This window comes from Thalassophryne amazonica, chromosome 6 (assembly GCF_902500255.1).
Source record: "Thalassophryne amazonica chromosome 6, fThaAma1.1, whole genome shotgun sequence".
Taxonomy (NCBI): Eukaryota; Metazoa; Chordata; class Actinopteri; order Batrachoidiformes; family Batrachoididae; genus Thalassophryne; species Thalassophryne amazonica.
The window spans coordinates 47,815,783-47,824,809 of NC_047108.1; positions in this window are offsets into that span (position 1 = coordinate 47,815,783).

Genomic DNA, 9,027 nt, shown 5'->3' on the forward strand with positions numbered 1-9,027 from the left:
ACTATGCCAGTATGCTAGCGAGACAAAAGGGAAAAATGCATCTTAAGTCTGGACTTCAAAGTCTCTACAGAATCTGACTGTTTTATTGAAGCAGGGAGATCATTCCACAGAACAGGGGCACAATAAGAGAAAGTGCCATGTCAAAAATGTATGACAAAAAGTAACAAAACAGTGATGGTTGTGGGTGCGAGCTCATCACACAACAGACACTGCATTCTGAAAATTTATTTTAGTGAACATTTGAACATGACTGCGTATTATAATTGTCATGTTAACTGTCATATATTGTATGAACGAGGGGATATTTTATCTCCTTAAGCTCGCCCTCTCTCACTATCAAAATGCACATGAATGCCCTGTCACATTGTGATTTCGATTGGGGATTGGGAGATAATTTTGATAATTCAATTTCAATTTATATAGCGCCAAATCACAAAAAAACAGAGTTGCCTCAAGGCGCTTCACATAAGCAAGGTCTAACCTTACTAACCCCCAGAGCAACAGTGGTAAGGAAAAACTCCCTCTGAGGAAGAAACCTCAAGCAGACCAGACTCAAAGGGGTGACCCTCTGCTTGGGCCATGCTACAGACATAAATTACAGAACAATTCATAAAACGAAAATACAAGAAATGCTGTTGATGCACAGGACAGAAGCGTCGCCAGCACAGTTACAACTCCCATCTCTGGTTGGTCACGTGACCTGGTACATGACCAGGGAAGAAACTGTACATCAGAATTGAGAGAATTTACACAAAAGAGGGGTCAGTCACTTTAGAATGGAAGATCTTGCTTCTATAGTCAACCTTTGTGCATCCTCAAGTAGATATGTTGTCAAGATGGGAATAGGCTTTTTATCAAATGGTCTATAATCAGTCAAGGGCAAGACCACATCCCTGTGACATACACTTTCAATTTTGTTTTCCACTTTGTCAACCATGTATAAATCTTGGTAGGATGAAATGGGTGATAATGCGACATCAGACTTGCTTTTCAGGGTTGGGGGAAAATACCCAGCACAGGATATCTTACCCCCTACCCAATCATACACTCAACAAAAATATAAATGCAACACTTTTGGTTTTGCTCCCATTTTGTATGAGATGAACTCAAAGATCTAAAACTTTTTCCACATACACAATATCACCATTTCCCTCAAATATTGTTCACAAACCAGTCTAAATCTGTGATAGTGAGCACTTCTCCTTTGCTGAGACAATCCATCCCACTTCACAGGTGTGCCATATCAAGATGCTGATTAGACACCATGATTAGTGCACAGGTGTGCCTTAGACTGTCCACAATAAAAGGCCACTCTGAAAGGTGCAGTTTTGTTTTATTGGGGGGGATACCAGTCAGTATCTGGTGTGACCACTATTTGCCTCATGCAGTCCAACACATCTCCTTCTCATAGAGTTGATCAGGTTGTCAATTGTGGCCTGTGGAATGTTGGTCCACTCCTCTTCAATGGCTGTGCGAAGTTGCTGGATATTGGCAGGAACTGGTACATGCTGTCGTATACGCCGGTCCAAAGCATCCCAAACATGCTCAATGGATGACATGTCCGGTGAGTATGCCGGCCATGCAAGAACTGGGACATTTTCAGCTTCCAAGAATTGTGTACAGATCCTTGCAACATGGGGCCGTGCATTATCCTGCTGCAACATGAGGTGATGTTCTTGGATGTATGGCACAACAATGGGCCTCAGGATCTCGTCACGGTATCTCTGTGCATTCAAAGCAGCTGTCCGAGTGGCTGGTCTCAGACGATCTTGGAGGTGAACATGCTGGATGTGGAGGTCCTGGGCTGGTGTGGTTACACATGGCCTGCGGTTGTGAGGCTGGTTGGATGTACTGCCAAATTCTCTGAAACGCCTTTGGAGACGGCTTATGGTAGAGAAATGAACATTCAATACACGAGCAACAGCTCTGGTTGACATTCCTGCTGTCAGCATGCCAATTGCACGCTCCCTCAAATCTTGCGACATCTGTGGCATTGTGCTGTGTGATAAAACTGCACCTTTCAGAGTGGCCTTTTATTGTGGGCAGTCTAAGGCACACCTGTGCACTAATCATGGTGTCTAATCAGCATCTTGATATGGCACACCTGTGAGGTGGGATGGATTATCTCAGCAAAGGAGAAGTGCTCACTATCACAGATTTAGACTGGTTTGTGAACAATATTTGAGGGAAATGGTGATATTGTGTATGTGGAAAAAGTTTTAGATCTTTGAGTTCATCTCATACAAAATGGGAGCAAAACCAAAAGTGTTGCGTTTAAGCCTCCACTCCTCTTTCCATGACAAAAACTCCTGTAACAGTGGAATGTGCCGTTCATTTCCAAACTGGACGCTGTGTTTTATCCGGGACATCATCTGACTAGCACAGGAATTGTGAAAAGACGTGGACATCAGCACTTTTTCGGCACATTGAGACAGACGTGCGGAGGAATTCCGCGCGTCGCGGCGGTGCCGCATGGCGCACAGCAACGCCGTGATGAAGCCTCATGGGACATGTTCTGGCATGTCCAGGCACATCCACAATTTCTCAGATAATCACTCGATGGAAAAACCTCCGACAGCTGTCTGAACGCCATCTCAAAGCCGTCCTGTGAGACCAAAACGGAGGTGGTTTTGTCTCGCTCCAGTAGCGAATCCATCGTGACACACGAAGCCTCCGCTCGGCTTTCCATGACAAAATCTCTTGTTAAAAGTGAAATCTGCCGGAAAATGGTTGATGTCCAGCTCTTGTGATAACCAGAGAAATGGCACACGATGGTCACGGATCCAGACAGCCATCCATTTAGAAATGAAATGGTCGCTCAGCCTGTCGATGGCGGCTGCAGAGCGCGGCGCACCCCGCAGCCACTGGGGGCCGTCCTTAAAGCAACAGTAACACTCCTTATTCTCTACCAAGCCCGTATATTTTCACCGAAAGCCAGATAAATTTTTCTAATGGTTTCCAGCTGCCAGTCTCTAACAGTTTGTGAAAAAATTCTGATGGAAAAATAGCCCAAATCATTCCGCCATTTCCTGACAATGAAAATCCGACGAGGGGGCTGGACCACTCCTCACTCAAAGCCTGCTCACAGGAGAATGACGCAACCGACAGGCGTGGAAAAACTCACGCATGCGCACGAGGATTCAAGCTTGTCTGACACAATCACACGTGATTCAAATCCATATGGTTTTTGAAAAAAATAATAAGGTCGGATACTTTTCTAATAAACCTCGTATGTCTTCAAGATGGGAATAGGTTTTCTATCAAATGGCCTACAATCAGTCCAGAGCAAGACCACATCATTGAGACATATATTATCAATGTTGTTCCACTCTCTCAGCCATGTACAAATCTGGGTAGGATGAAATGTGTGACAATACTGCAGCAGACTTGCTATGCAGGGGCTAGGGGATAGAGATATCCAGGGTTGGGGTAAGATATCCTAGAACAGCCAGGGAGAGGGGTAGAAGATATCCTGGATATCTGGATATCCCAGTTTATCTTACCCCCTGTCTGTCTTCCGGGAAAATATCCAGGGGAAAAGATAATAAATAAAGTGGCCGGTGCGTGTATATGGGTTTATTTTTTCTTCCTCTTTATGATGCACTTTTTGAGAGAGTCAGCTTGTACTCCAGAACAACTTTCATATATTTTTTTTTAATCTTCCTCTTCATGCTGCATTTTTGATGTATACTCTGGTGTGACTTGTAGTCTAGAAAATACATTTTATAACATGAAATGAAAGAAAATCTAGAATTTGTTATATACTGTATGCAAGGAGAGTATGTGCTACTGTAGCACAGTCCTGCCTTCACCACACAACAGAACCACACTGGCTCCTGTTTGGCAACCATTCAGACAGAACACTGGTCCATTAGCACCCTCCGCGTCCTTGGCCTTTTCCAGTTGCTGGGGTCTTCAGCACTGAGGCAGCTGTGAGCTGGATCATGTTTTGGGAAGTGTGCCACATGGCTGCAATGTCATAGCTGATGTTCCCTCACAGTGCAAGTAGGACAATTTATCTGAGTTTCCCCAATAACAATAACAATAATAACAACTTTATTTACATATATAGCAATTTCAGGGAAAATCACTTCAACTGCTTTACATAATCAAAACACAAGCATATTAGTAAAGATATAGAAGAGATAACACAAGAACACATTAAAAGTCTAAACACTATATGCTTATTTTAAAAAATCAACAAGGCCTAAATAAAATACATTGCAACAGGTCTGTGGTCAGCATTTACAAACCGGGCACTTCTATAGGCCCTGTAATAGGGCAGCATAGTCTCGTTTGAACCCTGCATGACATCATGGGATTTGACCACTTACGGGGACAGCTGCTCTGTTACGCGATATACAAGTATACACAGCATAACTTCACATGGGAAAGTGGTGTACTGTTTTGTTCTTGGCTGTAATCACCAAAGCAGTCAAGAAAGGTGCAGTTTTTTCGGTTCCCATTGGAGAAGGGAAGACGAGGTGAATGGGAGAGGTCGTGTCAGTAAGTGTTTGCCTACACAGCTAACCAGGGGAGCTACGTTCTCTCACCTGCAAAACCACATCGACATGTTTGAACACATGTCCACTTTCCACCGCATTGCCACTGTTTCTTTGTATTTTCACTTTGTTTGCATGTAATTTGCCCAGAATCTCAGAGAAAGTGCTGTGTTTCTGTCCCCGGAGGTAGAGAAATTACATCATATGTGTCATATTTGACCCCTTTAGCACTCACCTTCAAACAAGAGTGTGGTGCCCAATTCTGCAGGATTCTCCAGCATCTGCCTGTTTTGCTACACCACCAGTATGGGAGCAAGTCCAGGATTCTCGGACCAGGATCCAGCAACATGTACTACCTGCCCAACTTTATGCAAAGTTGAGGAACATTGAGCCATTTTCACCTCTGCTTGACCCACAGAGAGTGATACAGAAGCCTTTGCATTAATTCTTTACTTTTTTCCTGCTCTTAAATGTAATAAGACACTGGTTCTCCAGGTAGGGCCTTATGTACGCTCAGAGATTACTTACTTCACCCCAAATTATGCCAAATTGTCTTTCTGAAGCTTTTAAAAGCAATTTCATCCATTTCTAGAATCTTTTGGAACCTTCCATGCTGTTTAAAGAGGCATCCATCTTAGTGTATGTAAACTGTGGATCCACAGAAAATCTGACAATATACATAAAAATAGATATAAATCGAAATTATAACTATATTTTTGAAAAGGTTTATAGTTAAATCAAGTCATGTACATTGTAACTGACCTATGGTTGGATGTAAAGCAAAATGTGCAGTAAGAAAACACTGAGTTTGACCATTATTTTTTTTTTTGCCTGTGTGTATGTACACTTACGTCTACGACTGAATACACAAATGCATGAAATATTTGCTTCACTCGCTCCAGATGAATGGTTGTTGCGTAATGTCAGGCTGTAACTGAGGCTGTGTGTGATGGTGTTGTGTACTCTGACCGCCTGGAACAGATTAGTTGGCCACGCCAGAGAAAAGATGGCAACATGAGATGACCTCACCCTCACATGGTAGCACAAGTAAAAACATACAGCTGTGAATGCACTGAGCCGAATATTTCTCTTCTAAAGGTGTTCTCCTATTGCCCATTTTTCACCCCAGTTTGCATCCCGATTCCAAAACTGAGAGAAATCAGGCTGATTTATTCAAATAAGAGGCAAAATTCGTATTTCCTATTCATGTGACTGCTTATACACAACTGTAATCAATGATTGATGAATATTGCCAGTCAGTGCTCAAAAACACCTACACATGTATGAGTCAAATTACATTAATCCTGTAATTTCCGGACTATAAGCCACTACTTTATTCACACGCTTTGAACACTGCGGCTTTTACAATGATGAGGCTAATTTATGGATTTGTACAGGCTTTTTCATAAGTCAAAATACGTCAGTTGATGCTGTCAGTTGATTTCCTAAAAGCTGCTCCTCATGCAGTGTAAATTCACACAGTGTAAATATAAGGGGCCCTTCACACATAGTGCGAAGTTTGGTCGGCGCCTGGTCGATTACTGTGAAACAGCATGAAACAGTTTGAAATGAGCGCATCACAAAACATCGCATGCACGAACCTAGTGCGAGAATTCATGCACGTGCTGGTGTCTTTCGAGCAGGAACAGTGAGAGGTGCAGCACATGGCGCCGCTTATGTGGAATAATTTTTTTAAAAAGAAGAAAAAACACACCACCCCCCAACGCAAACTCGCGCCTTTCAAAAGCTCTGTTTGTCAGTAAGTGACTTTATCACTGACCTATGGAGGTGTTCTTTGAAATCTGCAGGAATCTGCCTCATATCAGGAAGGACAAGTATTACAAAAAAGTAAATCACACACCATATAAAACACTGCATTTATCAAGTGAGCAATACAAGTATGATCCGTTCTGTTCCTCTGTAAATGACCCATGATCACATGTCATGAAATTAATGAGAAGCAGTTCACTCATCTCATTCATGTCCACATCTGCTGGTGTGTTTCCAACCCACCGTGCGCTCATCTTGTGGACAGCGTGCCGCAGGACACCGCGTCATGTGGAACAGAGCTCACGTGGGTGACGTGACAGTGGGATCGCCTGTTGTGTGTTCTGATCTGACGGTCTGTTTTACCTGGGAGCAGCCTGTCCATGTGTGCGCCATGCGTGCGCTCGCTCGCTGCAGCACATCACCACAGTGATATATGTTTTTATTTATGTCCACTTGATGACAGCAAACACAGTGCGCAGTTGTTTGTCCTTGTCCATCCAAACACAGTGCGTGGTGTCCAGCTGGACTGTCCAGATCCACAGATTGCCACAGCCACTTCAGTGGGAGGACACACCTCCTGTCATCTCAGCACACAGACCAAAGCCACACTCATGTGGGACTTAGACAAATTTCTCTGCGAGTACGAAAGTGACTGTCTGCAGTCTGTTATCGTGCCAAAAGTGCAACTGGAAGCACATTTTATAAGTGCCATGCGAGCGGTGTTAGATATTTGTGCGTCACCTGGAATTTGGCTGGCACCTGCCGCGAGAGGGTGTGATGGGTTCGCACAGCACACACTTTGTCTTTCAGGCACTTGTGTGTGCAAATGGTTGTAGCAACAGGTGTACAAGGCGTTGGAGGCAGGGACGACATTACACGGTTTGCACACGATTCCTGCGTCATGCGCACTAAGTGTGCACTTTGTCTAACCTTTGCACTATGTGTGAAGGGGCCCTAAGGTCTTACCTGTTCATTTTAATGAAGAAAAGTCCATCTCCAGCACTTTGCTCCAGAGTTGCGCCATCAGATCAGTTAGCGGAGCAGAGCCTTCTCCTCCCACCCTTCCAAACCGGTTCTCTGTCTTGGTGCAACAAGTCGAAAAAGTCACAGCACCTCATTAATGTCTCATTTACCACAGACTCCATCCGATCCTGGCTGCATGCAATGAAAGTTAGAAAAAGTAAAAATTACTTGGTTCTCTGTGTGGAGCAGAGACACCATGTGCGCACACTGGATGACGTGCGCGTCAATATTTACATGTAACACTTTAGGGGAAAAAAGCATTTACAGGTTATAGACAATTGCAGCCTATTTATGTACAATTTCTTTTTTCATTTTAAAATTGGTGGGTGCGGCTAATATTCAGGTGCACTCTATAGTCCAGAAATTATGGTACTCCCGCATTATTCCAACACTTTCCCCAAAAGGTAAAATGTATCTGTTAACATCTCAAAACTGTCTTCTGTTGAAGAGCATGACATGACATGTTTCTTCCACCAGGCAGCCAGGCAGTCAGGATGCTCAACTCCCTCCCTGCTCCGCCCCCGTGCCCTTCCACCACTGACTCTGCCCACCCACACACTCACCAACCTCAGGACTGCACACTTCACTTTATCCTCCCACATTGCATTATTGTGTCCACATCAGGACCGCCTATACTGATACTGGTACTTTAGTATATAGTCATTGCACTATTGTATTTAATGCTAGAATATTATACTGTCTACATCAGCATACTGCCACTTGCACCACTGTATTATACTGTTATATTGTATTATACTGTTATCATATTTGATGTCATACTGTTTACATTAGTACACTGCCATTTGCATTACAGCATTATACTGTTATACTTACACTGCCTACACTGTTATACTGTTTTATATTGTTATTTCTATTTTGTAAATCAGTAGTATTTAAGGTAAGTTTTTACTTAGCTTAGTATTAGTTTTTATTCTATACTCTGTACCGTGGGTCTGAGAGGACTGAAATTTCATCTGTGCTCTATGTCGAGCATGTATAGCATATTTGACAATAAAGTTGACTTTGACTTTGACATACTTTATTTGGGAATTTACGTTGCAGAGGAGAATCAGGAGGAGGCTTCTGCTGAGAACACGTGTTCACCATCATCTCCTTTTGCAAAATATTACACCCGATCCGCCAAGCTTACATATTCACTGTTCATTAATATTCACTGTTTTGGATAATGATGTATCCCAGCGTCATGATTTCAAATTCAAAGGATTCAAAAGAATTTTATTGTCATATGCACAGAAGAACATGTTCCCTGCACAATGAAATGTGTCTACTGCATTTAACCCATCCTAATTGCCAGTAGGAGCAGAAGTCGCCATTAGGCGCCCTATTCTTTAAACATGTTCAAAAATTTCCCTGTCGCTCACAGTGTTCTACAATGGTACTTTTACCACCGCTTACACCCAATTTCAGGCCACAATTGGGTATCTAATTTTTTTTCCCTTCACAAATAACATCACAAATCAGCAATGGGAGACACCCCCCCCCCCAGCCCCCCAATGCCAAAACCAAAACACAGGTTATCAGCTGATATAGATGCCAAATTGATAACACTAGCTGGGATTCCATTACAGATTTGTGCAAATGTTTACTGATGTTTTCAGAATATCAGTTAAAAAAAATAGATGAGAAATGACAGCATTCCCATTGAGTTATTGAATGTTGCTGCTGGGTTTTGTCCTCTCGCCAGCACTGCCATTCTAGTGAGGCTCTAACT